This window comes from Haliotis cracherodii, unplaced genomic scaffold (assembly GCF_022045235.1).
Source record: "Haliotis cracherodii isolate W230 unplaced genomic scaffold, xgHalCrac1.p SCAF_2, whole genome shotgun sequence".
Taxonomy (NCBI): Eukaryota; Metazoa; Mollusca; class Gastropoda; order Lepetellida; family Haliotidae; genus Haliotis; species Haliotis cracherodii.
The window spans coordinates 70182796-70201228 of NW_027266275.1; the positions used below are offsets into that span (position 1 = coordinate 70182796).

Genomic DNA, 18433 nt, shown 5'->3' on the forward strand with positions numbered 1-18433 from the left:
CGCTGTGCAGAGTTGCGTCCCTTGGACACGCCAGAAACCTATGATTGTGGGTTCGATTCCCGGTTCACCCCGATTATGTTTCTAGGTTTGTCAGCACCATACCCGTGCCCGTGGGTTTCACCGAAGTGGTAAACGTCTGAGACCTGCATCACTTCGGGCTTTCCGCCCACATTAAGCTGACACGTCGCGATATAATTGGAAAAGTACTGTTAAAAGCGGCGTTAAACCCAACTCACTCACTCACTCACTCTGACCCTAACCGTAGATCCATCAGCCGTGACCAGAAATGAGAGACGACAGTTTCTTCAAGGAAGCCCCAAGAATACTTATCGCTCTGAAATGGGACAGTCTGTACGTTCAACTACAACAGATCCTAGACGTAAACGATCGTTAATTCGACATACGCGTATCGTACACTTTATCTTGAAATTGAATTACATCAATGCTGTGTGGGACGAAGTTGTCGGACGTGCAAAACGTCTAGTTCGTCGTGTGGCAGACATGTATATATGTTACTGTCTTTGTTCAGTCCAAGTTGAATGTTACGGCATACAACATGTCCAGACGAACCAGTTTGTTTGTTGTTAAACGCCGCACTCAGCACTAGTAGGTAGTACTATGAACTATAAACACAGTGAACCTCAGAACAGTCAGAATGTCTGTTATCTCGGCAAACACCCACTACTGTTTGGGTGATTGGTGGAGTGGAAAACATACACTGAAAAATGTCACTGAAAATATATTACAGAATGTTGATGTTGGATTACCCTTCTAACCTTATTGTGTATTGTTACGTCGCTTGGCAAGGCAGGTATGGCGATATGCTTTGGTTGGTTGGTTTGTTGTTTAACGCCGCACTCAACATTATTCCAGCTATATGACGGCGGTCTGTAAATAATCGAGTCTGGACCAGACAATACAGTGACTGATATCATGAGCATCGATCCACGCAATTGGGATCGATGACATGCATCAACCAAGTCGGCGAGCCTGACCACCCCATCCCATCGCCTTTTACGACAAGCTGGAATATTGCTGATTTCGGCGTTAAACAACAAACCAACCAATCAACCAACTACTTGTAGTGTAGTTAAGTAAGTGTTGCTGCACCTGTGGCCAGCATTAGGGCTTTGTATTGTTTTCTGTCGAGGCGGCTCGAGACAGTGTTTGACGCTGAGTGAAAGGCCTCACAACCATAGTCTATTTTTTATCTGATTAGTGATTTGTTGAGGTCTTGCTGAGAGTCCCTTTAGATACCCCACGATGCGCCTGAAATACTTTCCGGTCTTTTTGACATCTGTTTTAACATATTATGTACATTTGTTCCAAGTTTGATCTTCATCTATGATCGAGCCTAGAAATTGGTTTGCCTTTTATGGAGAGACGGGGTGTCATAGTATCTTAATTCCCCCTGCGTTTGAATAGAACATCCACAGTTTTTTCACTTTAAAGCGAAACCCTATCTATTGCACCATTCGTCAGGGTTGGGCTTATAATGCTGCGTGGTGGCATGCTGTTGTCCAGTGACATCGGATCAGATTGATCCTTATTTTAACTGACAGCAACCTGTCTTGCAGGACGGTGTCAATGACGTTGGCCATGTACCCTTCTACTCCATTTTGTGCTAGTTTGACTACACTCGATATCGCCAAGGGCTTTAAACCATACACGCTGACTTCGGAGGAAGCAACCTCCCCCTGCTAGCCCGGATATTGATGATGCCAGGAGAGCTAAAAGAATTGTGCTTCTTACAATAGGGGAAATCCAAATAGCAAACTAACTACTAAAGCAAAATGGGAGATGTAGACAATAACAATATCACGGCAAGGGACACAACAAATGGGCTTCACACATTGTACCCATGTTAGGAATCGAACCTGGGACTTCGGTGTGATGAGCTAACGTTTTAACCACTAGGCTACCTGAGCGCACCCCCCCCCCCCCCCCCTACATTCATGAGAAATATTTACATAGTACTAGATAATCCCACTTAGTAACTAAAACACTGTCAATACATGAATAAGCTTGCCACATATTTGAGATCGCATATACTGCTAGATGACATTACATCACATTGCTGGACACTGTTCTTGAAACTTGTTGAAACAGGAGAACAGTCTTTCATACCGGAATCTAGTCATCTCATCCAATGCTTTTTTGTTGTCCCCCGCCGCGTGAAAGCGCGGAGCGGGGGACAAAGTATTCAAGACCGTCCGTACGTACATGTACGTCCCACGTGCACCTGTTTGTTGCCGCGATATCTCAAGAACTAAACACTGGATTGTCTTCATATTTGGAACTATGGTGTATATACAGACTCCGCAGACACCAGTCGGTTTTGGTGACCTTGACCCCATTTTCAAGGTCACAGCAGGCAAATCTGCTTTTGGAGTTGGAAAACGGTGTTGCCACGATATCTCAAGAACTAATCGCTGGATTGTCCTCATATTTGTAACTATGGTGTATATACAGACACCGCAGACACCAGTCGGTTTTGGTGACCTTGACCCCATTTTCAAGGTCACAGCAGGCAAATCTGCTTTTGGAGTTGGAAAACGGTGTTGCCGCAATATCTCAAGAACTAATCGCTGGATTGTCTTCATATATGGTACTATGGTGTATATACAGACTCCGCAGACACCAGTTGATTTTGGTGACCTTAACTTAATTTTCAAGGTAACAGCAGGGAAATCTGTTATTCGAGATGAAAAACAGTGTTGCTGCGATATCCCAAGAACTTATTTCTGGATTCCTTTTATGTTTGATGATATTGGCTTTTGGAGTTGGACCCAGGTGCAATGAGAAACTTTCTCCATCTGCTGGAAGAAGCTCTTTGTCAACTTCCATGGAGAGATAATGTTACTGTTTTGACTGGAGACTTCAATATGAACAATCATACTAAGCTGTGTGACATGCTGATGAAGTTTAATCTTCATCTTGTTCAAGGAACTCATAGAAGTACTCACATTCAGGGAGGTCAGTTAGATCTGATATTCACAAACAGCACCTATGTGGAACCTACAGACCCAGTACCAGTATACTTCACAGACCACTTTCTGGTGTGGGTGAAGATGTAACAGTTTGGTGTGCATGAACTTGTTATGGAGTATGATTATGGTTTTGTAACTAATTCTATGTTTATTGTGTCCTATGAAACACAATAAGAGAATTCTGCCTTTTTTTTTCTTTCTGTGTCATGCTGTTATGCAAATATGACAGACATGTCTCTATATGAGCAGCCATGAGCCGATTTGATTTGCAGGAATTTGGGTAATTATTTCTAATTGTACGACAAATAGTTCCATGGAGGTATCTAACACAGAAAATAATATTATTCAAAAGGAATAAAATATTTGAAGAAAAAAACACATATCGCATAAGGTGGCGGGGGACATTTCGTCACTTTGTGACAAAAACTTGCTTACTACAATTTTGTGTTCAGCAAAACCTACAAACCCACAAACTACATGCCTTTCCTTTATTTGACCCTACTAAGCATCGTATACACTTGACCAGGCTGGGCTTTAAATTTATTTCCTTGTGTAATTGTCTTGTTCCCAGTCATCTGCTCATAGGTGCTACCTTGAGACTTGTGGATTGTGAGGCCCCATGCTAAAGTTCCTGGATACTGTTACTTTCAACCATGAGAGAATATTGTACGGTGTTCAAGATCTGCACCGGAAATGAGCACTACCGCCATTTTCAGTCTAAGTCAAAGTTGTTGTCAGGGAAACTCGAAAAATATATTTTTTTAAATCCCAAACTATCAAAAGGCACCAGTTGACCACGATACCTATTAACGTGCCAAGTTCGGTGAAGAAATATTGTAAGGTTTTCAAGATCTGCTCCGGAAACGAGGACTACCGCCATTTTAGTCTTAGTCAAAGTCGTTGCCATGGAAACTCGATTTTTTTTTATTTTATTTAAATCCCAAACTATCAAAAGTACAAATTCACCACTAGACCTATCCATGTGCTTAGTTTGGTTAAGATATATCATTGTTTTTGTGTTCTGCTCCGGAAACGAAATGTGACAGACGGACGGTAGGACGGAGAGACGGACAGCTACCATTCCTATATACCCCTTCCACTACATGGCGGGGGATATAAACATTCACGGTCAACATATTCTCTAACAATACGCTAGGTCCCGGAGTTACGAGAGGGGAAGTGCTATGGTCACTAGCCCATGACTATCATGAAGGAATTGTCGTTCTTAATCAAAACATTTTACCTGCTCAAAGGGACCCTTTAGACACAACTTGGGTTTATACACTCATATTAATTTTGTTATCAAATTCCCGACCGGCACATTCTCGCCTTGTTTTCCCTGATCAATCCAAGTATATGTACGATTCTTATCGAGATGCAGTGAAGGGATATTTCCCTTTTCGTATAATTAATAAAAAATAAATAAATAAAAGCGACAAATCCTCTTCCATAATCATAAACAATCTCTGATTAAAGCATAGTCGATTGTAAGATTCCAACTACAACACGAGCATGTGTTCGTGAATCAACCAGTGATGATACCATGTTTTCGCAAAAGGGTGAGCCGGTGACACCTGTCACAAACACATGCAAAGGCAAGTCAATTATTCATCTGACAAAAACAACCGGGAACACATGTTCCAAGTCAGAATAGGGAATTGTCAATTTGGAAATGTCAACCTGAATCGTTCCGCATAGATCTGAATATGAAACAGATGAGGCTGTTTCTTTGATCTCGTTAACTTCTATTTCTGATGGGTAAATCTTCCGAAGGGAATTGCCTTTTTGACCGTTACAAAACAATATCAGCAATATTCCAGCAATATCACGGCGGGGGACACTGGTAATGGGCTTCACACACTGTACCCATGTCGGGAATCGAATCCGGGTCATCAGCGTGACGAGCGAACGCTTGTACCACTTGGCTACCCGACCGCCCCTGACAAATTTTAAATCATCGACATACATGTACCTGAAGTTAATCTTCTTGGCCAAATTCTTCTTGACAATTTGACTACCTTTGCAGCCCAAGATCTCAGCACCATAAAGAAGAATGGGTTTTATCTTAATATCAAACAATTTAAATAAAATATTAACTGGCATATTTACAAAGTGAAATTGCAATTGTTTAATGGCAAACACAGCCTTATTGCCTTTATCTTGAGAGTATCAATGCATTTAGTCCAAGACAATCTATTTGAAAACAGAACACCCAGATAACTATAGTAAGTACTAAAATTCATACGTTTATCATTCAAAAACCATCGTTCATCATACCTTAAAGTACCACCTCTTCTGAAAACCAAAATTTCGGTTTTAGACATGTTAATTTCAAGTCCCCATTTTTTTAAAAAATTGTATAAAATATCAATTTTTCTTTGCAGACCTATTACTGTGTCATCAAAAATACACAAATCATCTGCATATAGTAAAAGTAATATGTCCATAAACTCCTCTCCAATAAAAATCCCTCGCATATCACTACTTTCTATCATTGACTGTAATTCATGGATAAACATCGTGAACAGAAAAGGTCTCAACACGCAGCCCTGTCTTACACCACTCAGTGATTCGAAATAATCTAAAAGAGAGTTATTTGATGTCCTGACAGCACACTGAATCTTAGAGTATAGATCCTTCAAAACCACCAATAAACGACCATGTATTCCATTTTTCATTAATGAATACCACAGGAGATTTGGGTTAATCGAATCGAATGCTTTACGGAAATCAACTAACAAACAATAAAATCTACCCCGACGTTTAGAGAGATATTTTTGTGCTAAACATTGTAATGTAAATATATTATCAATTGAACTGTATCCACTTCGGAATCCTGCCTGAGATTCAGGGATTGTATCATAAACGTCGGCAAAGGTCTTGAGTCTATTATTTAATACTGTTGTCATCAACTTTCCAAATACATCCATCAGCGTTATTCCTCTATAATTATTGACATCATTTATATTATCTATCTTATGCAGGGGAACTACTATACCCTTTGCCCACTCGTAAGGGAATACACCACTTTGCATAATCCTATTAAAAACTATAGTTAAGTATGATATGATTGAAGTACTACAACATTTCACCATTTCCGGTAGAATTCCATCCGGTCCAGCCGATTTACCCAGTTTCAAGTTATGTATAGCTGATGATACTTCTTCTTCAGTTATATCAGCATTAAGGAGATTATTCATAACATCATCATTACAGTAATTGCACTCATTAGTATCATGATTGTTCATAAAAGTTTCTGCCTCATCTAGATTGTCCTCATCCACAAGTATATCAGTTAAATTAAACACATGCTGGAAATATTCGGTCCACTGTATATTGGTAATACCTGGGTTCCCTGTCACAGAAGGTGAAGAAATAATATTGCTGATGCGTCTCCAGAAGGATTTACCACTTTTACTATTATTGACCAGATCATTTATACAGTGTTCATCATGCTTCAATCTCTTCTGTCTACACATTTCTCTATATTTATTCTTAATTACAACATATTCCTTCAAAAGTTCCTTACTTCCTAAGATTCTGAATGAATACACAAGTTTTGACAATTATGAACATTTCATGCTACTTTTCAATATCCCTGGACCAGCTGTTGACAAATTAGACCAATGTAGTGTTTTATCTCCTAAACAAAAACAGTTGTTCATAACGTCAATGAACTTGAGACAAGGAAATGATGACGTGGAGCCTGCTATTATGTTTGAAGTCAATCGGTCTGTTGTAGGCCAGATAGTCAACACTTGGATGAACTTTCTTTATTTCCAGCTACAAGAGATAAATACATGGCCCTCAAAGGAAGTTATACGTGATACCATGCCAGAACTTTTTAACAAACGATTTCCAACAAGGCTCATGCAGAAATCCCTATCCAGAAGCCATCAAAGGTGAATGCACAGAGTGCCACCTTTTGGACTTACAAAAAAAAGGACACGCTTAAAACCATGATTGGTTGTACGCCGCGTGGTGTGGTATCTTACATTAGCAGAAGCTAAGGGGGATCAGCTAGTGACCGCCAAGTCATTGAGAGAAGACAGTTGTGTTCTGACACTTCCTCATTTTTCCAAAGGAAAGACAGTATAATGGCCGGAAGGGGCATCATGGTCCAGGACTTATTTGCGACCAAGGATGTGTATGTGAACACTGTCATGCTCAAAGGAAATCTGAGCTGAGCCAGAGGAAATTGTTCATCACAGGAGAATTGCATCAAAGCGATTTCACATCGAACGTGAAATTGGTCTGGGTAAAACTTTCAAAATTCTGAAAAGAGACTTACCACATAGCAAAGTGCTGATGGGTATAAGGATTACCTTCATGTTTTAGTTTAAATAACTTCAGAAATTCAATCGTGGGAAAGCTTGCATAGATAAAAATGTGAATCTTTTGTCAGATGGGAGACTAGTTTGTTGCTGTGGTAAAGTATTTACAACGGTATACATCATTTACATGAAAGAGAATTAATACTTTGTTTTGTCATCAATAATTTATTATGACATTATTTGAAATTTGGGTATTTTTAAAATGTACATTATATACATTTCCTCTTACACGGCGTCTCTTTGTTTAACGCCGCACTCGGCAATATTCTAGCTACATGACGACGGTCTGTAAATAATCGAATATTGAATCGTGATTTTTCAAGTCTGAACCACACAATCCAGGAATTGACAGCATGAGCATCAATCTACTCAATTGGGATATGATGACATGCATCAACCAAGTCAGTGAGTTTGACCACCTGATCTCACTGGTCGCCTCTTATACGCAAGCATGGTTGCCTTTAAACATAGGTGGACCTATTCTCAACCCAGACTTTCACGGGTCTCCTACAAGTCGTTTCCATCATAAAAAAGCATTAATTGTATAAATTGCTACATTTATGGTACTGTATCATTACTAGGGCTGGCAAAAAAGATGGATATTGTGATGAAATAAAGTTTAGGTTTACCAAATCAGACTCTTTTTTTTCAATAATGTTAATTGCTGAAGATGGAAAGGAACTGTCTGTGTTATATTATATCTCAAATGTCCACTAAGTAATCCCTGAATACATGTGCCCACCACTCACCCGTGGGGAGAAATGTGTTGAATTCTTTCGGATTTTTTTTTGCGTATTTGCTCAAAGATACTTCACCAATATTTATCAATAATTGATCGATAGTTAGTTAACGATCATAGATCACTTTGATCGGTACTCGGCCCTAATCATAACCGTGTGTTTGGCTATGAAACAAATGACAATAGGCTGGGTACAATAAATATTCTGATATTCATGGTCCTTGCTTGTAATTTTCCAAATCATTTTCAATTATCAGATAGTAATGGGTTTTTTTCTTTGCTAAAAATATAAGATATGTTCATAACATATTATGCAATAGATTCCAGAACCGTGACGTTCCGGGGTAGAATAGGTCTTCAGCAACCCATGCTTGTCGTAAGAGGCGAAAAACGGGATCGGGTGGTCAGACTCGCTGACTTGGTTGATGCATGTCATCGTATCCCAGTCGCGTGGATCGATGCTCATAACGTCAATCACTGGATGGTCTGGTCCAGACTTTTTTACTTGGTCCGCCGTCATATAGCTGGAATATTGTTGAGTGCGGCGTTCACACCAAACAAACCAAACCAATACATTACACTACCTGATCGCATTGAATATGTTAGGCAAACTGTGAATACAGAATGCCTTTGTGGCAAGTGGTCTAACAAATGTTATATTTGGGATAACACATTCTTGGGTTGAGTTTTTTAGGTTGAGTTTCATCCGGGATTCGAACACACACTCACCAAGTGAGGCACCTAATCGCCAGCAAACAAAGTTGCCAATCTAACCCACTCAGCCACCAAGGCTTCCACAAAAAATTAACTAGCCTATCAGTTGTCGGACTTAATTCCACTTAATGGAAGCCTCGGTGGGAGTGGGTAAGATCGAACACTTTGTATGCTGGCGATTAGGTGCCTTCCTCGTAGAGTGTTGGTTCGAACCCCAGATTTTGTACTTTACCAAGAAAGTGTTATCCCTAAAATATAATCAAATTGTTAAAAACTCTCAGGAAGGATGGACACACACAGCAATATTTAAGGTAGCATTAAAATACATGATCAAGCATCTTGTGATATCTCCTATAACTACAACAGTAGTTAAAAAGAATCCTGCAATAAAAGGTATTAAGTACTTCTTAAAGAATAATTCTAACTTTGGCGACATGGAAATTTCACAACAATCCCTGTCTAAATTGACTTTGCCCAGAAGCAAATCTTTATGAGTGTAAACAATAAAGTATCATGTTTTTGAACGTGACAAATACAATTGACCTTGTACCTGACAGTAGTATGAACTCTGTTTCTGTTGAGAGAAACACCACCATCAGGCGTGTACTCTAAAAATAGGGGCATTCTACCTGGTACAATTTCACAATCTTTTCCTACAGATGGTTTGTTTGTTGTTTAACGCCGCGCTCAGCTCTATGACACAGGCACTGGAGGCAGGTGAGTGATAGGGTTAAAATACGACCTATATACATAAAGAAACAAGGTACGTCACCCGCCATATTGGCCAATTTATAAAATTACGATGTTGAGCAAAAACAATAAAATGTGAGGGAAGTAACGTTTGCAATATCTTAAGGACGATCTAATCATACCATCTACGTGCATCAAACCTGTTTGTTGTCCTATTTATTTGCGTAATCTCATTATTTTATCGTCTAACCGGCGAAACGCGACTGTCGAGAACGGAAGTAAACAAACGACCACTTCCGGGATCCGCACTGAATGCCGTCCTGCTCACTGATTGGTCAGATCGATATGATCACATTAAACACACGTGTTGAATGTCACATTTTGATGAAATCATGGTTGTTTTGAATACTAGGCAAAATTTAGCTTTTAAGTTAGTGTGTGATGGTCACAATGTGGTAGTGCTTGGCCAAGCTGGTACTGGCAAGTCATCCTTAATAAGGGAAATGCAGTCTCATCTCAAAAGTATGGGGAAAAGTGTATCTGTAGTGGCAAGCACAGGTATTGCTTCCACACAATTTACCAATGCCAAAACTCTCCACTCATGGGGGGGTTTGCAAGATGGACATCTCAGCAATGATGAATGCCTTCAAAAGCTTACATCACATACTGTCAATGTGATTAAAGAGACAGATGTCCTCATAGCTGACGAAATGAGTATGACCAGTGCTAAAGTTTTTGAGCAGGTAAGGAATTTTGACTGATTAATACATTCATGATATTATATCTTAAATGGTGTTTCCAAATTTATAAGAGTACATATAACACCCTTTATAGCTAAAAAATACCAGTCATATAATTTAGGTATTTAAGTATCTCACTGTTGGTCCTGTAGCTATTTCAGGTTTATTTACAAACCAATATCCTTGATCATTAAATTTTATCATAGAATTCACAAATATGAATGAATGCAAACTTACATTTCAAACATTTAATTATTTCCAATTGAAAATGATTATGGTGAAACAAGTTCCTTTTAGTATTTTAATCATTTAAAATATACTTTTGACATGGTTTACTTGTAATAAATGACAGAATAATTCATAAAACAAATACTAAAAATGTTTTCTTTATCAGTGTTTTTGATAATGTTCACATTAAGTATTTTGTTGAACTTAAGTATCATAAACTGATACTTTAATAGAAATAGACCAGAGATGACTGTATACACATATCAAATAGAGTAAGCCAAAAAATATAACGTTATTATACTTACCAAGAAAATAATTTTGATTCTGTCATTTTCGTGGATGGCAACAGTGAAAAAACTCGCACATGTGGGTTTGTTATGGGTTTCAAATTTCCCACCAATATTGCAAAAATATGTCGACTGACCAATCAGTGAGCAGGACGGCATTCAGTGCGGATCCCGGAAGTGGTCGTTTGTTTACTTCCGTTCTCGACAGTCGCGTTTCGCCGGTTAGACGATAAAATAATGAGATTACGCAAATAAATAGGACAACAAACAGGTTTGATGCACGTAGATGGTATGATTAGATCGTCCTTAAGATATTGCAAACGTTACTTCCCTCGCATTTTATTGTTTTTGCTCAACATCGTAATTTTATAAATTGGCCAATATGGCGGGTGACGTACCTTGTTTCTTTATGTATATAGGTCGTATTTTAACCCTATCACTCACCTGCCTCCAGTGCCTGTGCTCTATGACGGCGGTCTGTAAATAAACGAGTCTGGACCAGACAATCCAGTGATTAATATCATGAGCATCGATCCACGCAATTGGGATCGATGACATGCTTCAACCAAGTCAGCGAGCCCAGACAATCCAGTGATTGATATCATGATTTTGGTTTGTTGTTTAACGCCGCACTCAGCAATATTCCAGCTATATGACGGCGGTCTGTAAATAATCGAGTCTGGACCAGACAATTCAGTGATTAATATCATGAGCATCGATCCACGCAATTGGGATCGATGGCATGCTTCAACCAAGTCAGCGAGCCTGACCACCCGATCCCGTTAGTCGCCTTTTACGGCAAGCGTGGGTTGCTGAAGACTTTTGATATCAATTGGGATTGATGACATGCATCAACCAAGTCAGCGAGCCGTAAAAGGCGACTAACGAGATCGGGTGGTCAGGCTCGCTGACTTGGTTGAAGCATGTCATCGATGCCAATTGCGTGGATCGATGCACATGATGTCAATCACTGGGTTGTCTGGTCCAGACTCGATTATTTACAGACAGCCGTCATATAGCTGGAATATTGCTGAGTGTGGCGTTAAACAACAAACCAATAAAAACGAATATCAGAATATTTATTGTATTCAGCCTATTGTCATTTGTTTCATAGCCAAACACACGGTTATGATTAGGGCCGAGTACCGATACAGACCAAAGTGATCGATGATCGTTAACTAACTATCGATCAATTGTTGATAAATATTGGAAAAGTATGTTTGAGCAAATACGCAAAAAGAAAACAACACATTTCTCCCCACTGATGAGTGGTGGCACATGTATTTAGGGATTACTTAGTGGACATTTGAGATAAAATTATAACAGAGACAGTTACTTTCCATCTTCAGCAATTAACATTATTGACAATAACAAGTCTGTCTTGGTAAATCTAAACTTTATTTCATCACAATAGTTTATGTAAGGTATTATCTATGACACAATTTTCATATCGATAATCCTTGATATTTCTTCCCATCGATGATAATTTCAATTATCGATCTTTTTTGCCAGCCCTAGACTTAACAGTGGGCCTTCATTTAGGCTGCCGAACCCATGTACACCAAAGGAGAAAGGCTTGAGAAGTTCTCAGCTATTTGATGTAAAGATTGTCGATTCTTAAAAGAATGCAGATGGAACTGATGTGGTCAAAGTCCACTAGATAGGGTTTCCCACTAAGTATGACCAGTGGGTGAAGGCATCTGCCACTTAAACAAGGTCATCCCTTATCAGTAGTGACCCAAAAGATGTTTTACTTTTACTTCTCACTGTTTCCAGGGGGGTAGATTCAAAGATTGTAATTCGGATACCAATAGCATCTCCAGATGTGACCACCCACTCACTGATATTGCCCGAAATATTTCACCAAGGTCCAATTATGTAAGACATGAGTTCAGGTTCAATGATGTCCATGGACCAGACATCTTATTTAGAAACGATTGGTGGTACAGAATTGTTAACAAAGCAAATGATTTTGCTTATGTCAATAGGGAAACAGTTTTGTTTGGTTACTATGACAGAAAGATGCGTGAGAAGTACACCCTGAACAATGAGCTCAAGCTTGTTCATAGAGGATTCATGTTTATCCTCAGATGTGTCAAGGAAAAGGGTAACTGGTATGATCTGTGTCTCTTAAGGTGCATATAAACTGAATGAACATGTGTCAATGTCCCTGGCCTTAAGCTGGTTGTGAATCTTAACTCAAGAAAGCATTTCTTCTTCTCTCTCACATTTCACTTTGGTTTGTTGAAATTTAACAAAAAGCATGTTTCAGAGTTTACCTTACTTGAGACAGATATTGGCAACAAACGTTCGATACTGTTGGTAAAATAAGTTTGAATTCTTGTATTAATATAATTTGCCATTGAAGGAAGATTGTTTTAGTACACAGTGCTTCAAGAAATCTTTGAATGTAATCAATTTATCTGTATTTATAGCTTAGGTATGAATTGCCCAATCATTTTGTCTCTGTTCTATTGTGTCACATACTGCTCAATCATGCCACTTAACAACTTGACTAGGAGATCAGGAATGCCTGGCATATCAGATGTATTTAATGTAAGTGTATCAAAATTGACACTTTTTCAAGAATTTAAGAGATTAAACACCGATGAAAAACCCATTTTCACCAGATATATGCAATGAAGTAATAACTGTTCTGTGTAGACAAAATCAGATGACTGCAATATTGTTGAGTATGGCAAAATTTCATCTACAAGGGTTTCATATTTGGTTGGTTGGTTTGTTGTTTTACGCCGCACTCAGCAATATTCCACCGGTCTGTAACTAATCGAGTCTGGACCAGACAATCCAGTGATTAATGTCATGAGCATTGATCCACGCAACTGGGATCGATGACATGCATCAACCCAGTCGGCGAACCTGACCACCCGATCCCGTTAGTCGCCTCTTACGACAAGCATAGTCACCTTTTACGGCAAACATGGGTAGCTGAAGACCTATATTCTACCCCGGAAGCTTCACGTGAAGGGTCGGCTTCATATTTGAAAAAGCTTGTTTCAAAACATGATGCAACCAGACGGAAGGGTAGGTAGGTAGGTTGGTTGGTTGGTTGGTTTGTTGTTTAACGCCCCACTCAGCAATATTCCAGCTATATGACGGCGGTCTGTGAATAATCGAGTCTGGACCAGACAATCCAGTGATTGATGTCATGAGCATCGATCCACGCAATTGGGATCGATGACATTCATCTACCAAGTCAGCGAACCTGACCATCCGATCCCGTTAGTCGCCTTTTACGACAAGCATATATAGTCGCCTTTTACTGCAAGAATTGGTTGCTGAAGACCTATTCTACCCCGGATCTTGAAGGGTGGGAAGCAGTATTAAGGCTCTGTTAGGTTCATGGGAGAAGGAACAATATGCCTTCAAAGTATTTGTGTCTGAACACAACATAAGTACATTAAAATCAAAATTGTTAAAAAGAGTGTCTTATCTACACAAGTACAAATCTTCTGTTAGGAAGGCCAAATCCTTACTTTTACAAAATGTAAATCTAAGAAAAAAGGTTCAGTTGCTATCCACAAAGTTGTTAAATGTACAAGGAAACTTGCTTTCAGGTGTGTCCAATAGACGCTAATTGAAATTGCACTTTCCTTGTGGGGAGGTGTCCAGGTCCCAACAGTATAAAAGGAAACATATGATTGTGAGAGACTGTAAACAATCTTTAGCATTTTTAGACAGATATGAGCTTGAACCTACTTCAGTACAAACTCTGGACAGTGAAGGAAGGCAAATCCAGATATCCATGAAGGAGAACATGGTCAAAGAAATCATTCCCCCTGATGTCGAGTTGAACAAAGTTGTTTATGTGAAAGATTCAGAAGGTATTTCAAACAAGGCTTACCATGAACTTTCAATGATAGTACCTACACTTCCAAGATCTCACAAGGTTCTTAAAAAATCAAGGAATGCAACGAAAATGACACACCATACCCAAGCTTCGGGGTTCAGCAGTCTTTGAAAGAAAGACTCATTAGCTGTGTTTCACATATTCTAGAAATGAAACATGACACCACCAATATTTTACAACCAAAACTTATTCATGTGAAATTTACAGGTGATGGAACAGAGTTTGGGAGAAGGAGAACTCTTAACAATGATATGCTGTGTACTTCAGTAAATGGGAACCATCTGTTAGCAGTATTTTCTCCAAAGGAAACTTATGATTGTATTTCAACTTCACTTTTTCAAATTAATGAAGAAGCTAAGAACTTAGAATACATTCATCTTGATGGTGTGTGTTTTCAAATCAAGTTTTATCTGGGAGGGGATTTGAAATTTCTCAATATGATCTCTCGAATTGCGTACTGTTCATGTAAACACAGTTGTCTGTGGTGTAAATGTTCAGCTTCAGACAGACACGATACTACTTTTCAGTGGTCAGTGACTGACGTGAACCATGGGGCTAGAACAATAGAGGAGATCACTGAGTTGGCCAGAAAGAAATCAAAAAATTTGAAATGTGCCCACCACACTCCCCTCTTTGATTTCATACCTCTCTGGAGGAGAGTACCTGACATGTTGCACCTTTGATATCAGAACCCCGGTTAATGGACAGCATTTCCAGATGCACCAGTATTTACATCAGAGGCAAGAGCTCTAATGTATCAAAATTTGAAAGCATAGTCAACTTTTACGGCAACGACCCGTGAAGATTCCGGGGTAGAATAGATCTTCAGCAACCAATGCTTGCCGTAAAAGGCGACTATGCTTGTCGTAAAAGGCGACTAACTGGATCGGGTGGTCAGCCTCGCTGACTTGGTTGATACATGTCATCGGTCCCAATTGCGTGGATCGATGCTCATGATATCAATCACTGGATTGTCTGGTCCAGACTCGATTATTTACATACAAACCGCCGTCATATAGCTGGAATGCTACCAACCAGCCAACCTTTATCATCAAGCATGGGTTGCTGAAGACCTATTCCACCACTTATCTTCACGGGTCTGTTGAACAATTTAATGAAATGGGTGAGTGAGTATGGATTACACAGCTTTCAGCAATATTCCAGCAGTATCACACATTGTACCTCACACATTGTACCCATGTGGGGAACGAACCGGGGCCTGCTAGGCCTTCTGCGTGACGAGCGAACGCCTTAACCATTAGGCTACCTAGCCGCCCGAACAATGTAATCTTGGTTTGTTGTTGAACGCCGCACTCAGCAATATTCCAGCAATATGACGGCGGTCTGTAAATAATCGAGTCTCGACCAGACAATCCAGTGATTAGTATCATGATCAATGACATGCATCAACCAAACCAAGTCACCGAGTCTGACCACCCGACATGCACCAATCAAACCAAGTCAGCGAGTCCCGTTAGTCGCCTTTTACGACAAGCATAGTCGCCTTTTATGGCAAGTATGGGTTGCTGAAGACCTATTCTACCCCGGATCTTCACGGGTCTTTTTCAGATTGCAGATTGTAGTGTTGGATTCTCTACTGGTCAACACAGTAATGTACAAGGAGTCTTTTACGTACAGCTTTCATACCAGCATCCACCTTTTCCATGCGTTATACGACTTGGGTTTTGGCTGGGCAGAACATACGCCACCGAAATTGGTACGACTATAAACATGGTTTCGGTGACCTCAAACAGACTGCAAACAACCAAATGACTAATTGACTCAATTGTGCTTTTTCTCCCGTAGTTTCTAGGAAATATATTAAAGAGGGTTTGGGCGATCCTTGCATTGTCAAGCTGGTTAGGCTAATATCATCAGGTCTACACGCAGCGAATGGGACTTCTCCTATGGAAGCGCTGACTAGTCGAATCCACCCAAAACCTTTCGGAGAATGTGAAGACTCCCCAACGCTCCAGCCTTCTGCATTACCCAGATCGGCAGAAGGGCTGTTTTCCTTTTAGCAAACCCGGATACTCTCCCAATGTCTTAGTACTTGGGATGCAAGCGTGACATTTCAAAAGCGAGGTGCTCATATTTGCCATGTTTTCCCTGAATCTTGTCAATCACAATAGTGTCTAAAAGGGACAAAATATTCATTGATGTAAATGATTTCATTTGATTTATGGAAAAGGACAAGATGAGGTTTGTTGGCCTGGATAGATCTGAGGCTGTGTATACGGACCTATTACAAAGGATTTTGAATCCAATCCTTTTTGTCCATGACGCCCGCTACATAATCTGAAAAAGAAAAGACGGGCGAGCTTAAGGTTTTGTGGCTTTGACTTTATTGCAGCGTTCAGCTCTGAAGATTTTCTTAATTCTACATTTGTATTCTCCCCGAAGTTTGTCTTTGATAGGGGCATTCTGGCGTTTGTCCCTGATCTGCATCCCTAAGTACGTGCAGTCCTGAGCTTCCATGATCATGAGATGGTTAATAACTCCTCCCCTCATTGAACCGACTGATTTTCCCTCTTCTACCTTGCCACGTTTAAGCTGAAGAAAGTTGCATTCCAATGGACATGCCAATATAATTAGAAAAGGACTCGACAAGGAGAATCTGTTTTCTCAGTGTGGATCTTTTTTTAGAGTGGCGTCTCCTTTGGCAATAAGTTCAAGGTCATCCATGTGAAGGAGGTGAGTAAGGGGTGTTGGGGATCTGTGCAGAGTTGAGTTGACCAGGATTTCATTGACGACTTGAGTAAAACAAGTAGTCGGTCGACGAGGTCAATGCATTCCATTCCAAATCCATTTGTAAGGGACTGAATCATAAGCTTTTCAGTAGTCCAGCACATCGAGAGGTAACGGTGGTAAGTTTTAGCCTCTTCAAGGATACTTTTTTTAACCAGCAATTGATCCTTACTACCATTTTCTGGCTCCTTGTAAATAATACCACTGGAAACACAGTATGATGACACAAGATCTATAAGACACCCTGTAAATATGTTATGTTGTGTATTCAGACAAGTAATAGCGCCGAAGATGTTAGGGTCAGTCCAATCACATTTCTTTGGGAGAACTATTGTTCGACCTTTGCTCAGCCAAAAGCGGAACATGTGTATCCATAAGAGAATTTATCTTATGGTGTAATGCTGTTTGGACACATGGGACAGTATCCAATACCGGTTTCCAATACCTTAATTAGGACCCGTGAAGATTCCGGGGTAGAATAGGTCTTCAGCAAACCATGCTTGCCGTAAAAGGTGACTATGCTTGTCGTAAATGGCGATTTACGGGATCTGGTGGTCAGGCTCGCTGACTTGGTTGATGCATGTCATCGATCCCATTTGCGCGGATCGATGCTCCTGACATTAATCACTGGAGTGTCTGGTCCAGACTCTATTATTTACAAACCGCCGTCATATAGCTGAAATATTGCTGAGTGCGGCGTTAAACAACAAACCAACCAACCAATCCAATACCTTAGGCATACTATTGAGATACCTTATCTATTTGCATTCTTGCACGCAGACGATGCATCTTGCGATTCAAAATGTAGTGAATGGAACATATAATTTAATCAGGACAATGTGTAGAATGAACTGCACAAAAGGTCATTGAACATGTCAAAAGTGATTCATGGAAATCCCTGCATATTTTATGGATTACATGAAAACGAGGTTTTCAAAAATAACTGAATTGTTCAGGGATTTCACGAAATCCCTAGTTTCACAATCTTACTGTTCAAGTATATGTATGATCGAAATAAGACGAGATCATGGAGCGACTTCAAATGGAAGATAGTTCGAAATAGTAGCTTCAGTGTATATTCATGTGTCAGAG

At 39.8% G+C, this 18433-nt stretch overlaps 1 pseudogene; it reads left to right on the forward strand.

Moving 5' to 3' along the window:
- Window positions 1–2885: 2885 nt before the first annotated feature.
- Window positions 2886–7371, forward strand: LOC139467760 (uncharacterized; annotated as a pseudogene).
- Window positions 7372–18433: the final 11062 nt, after the last annotated feature.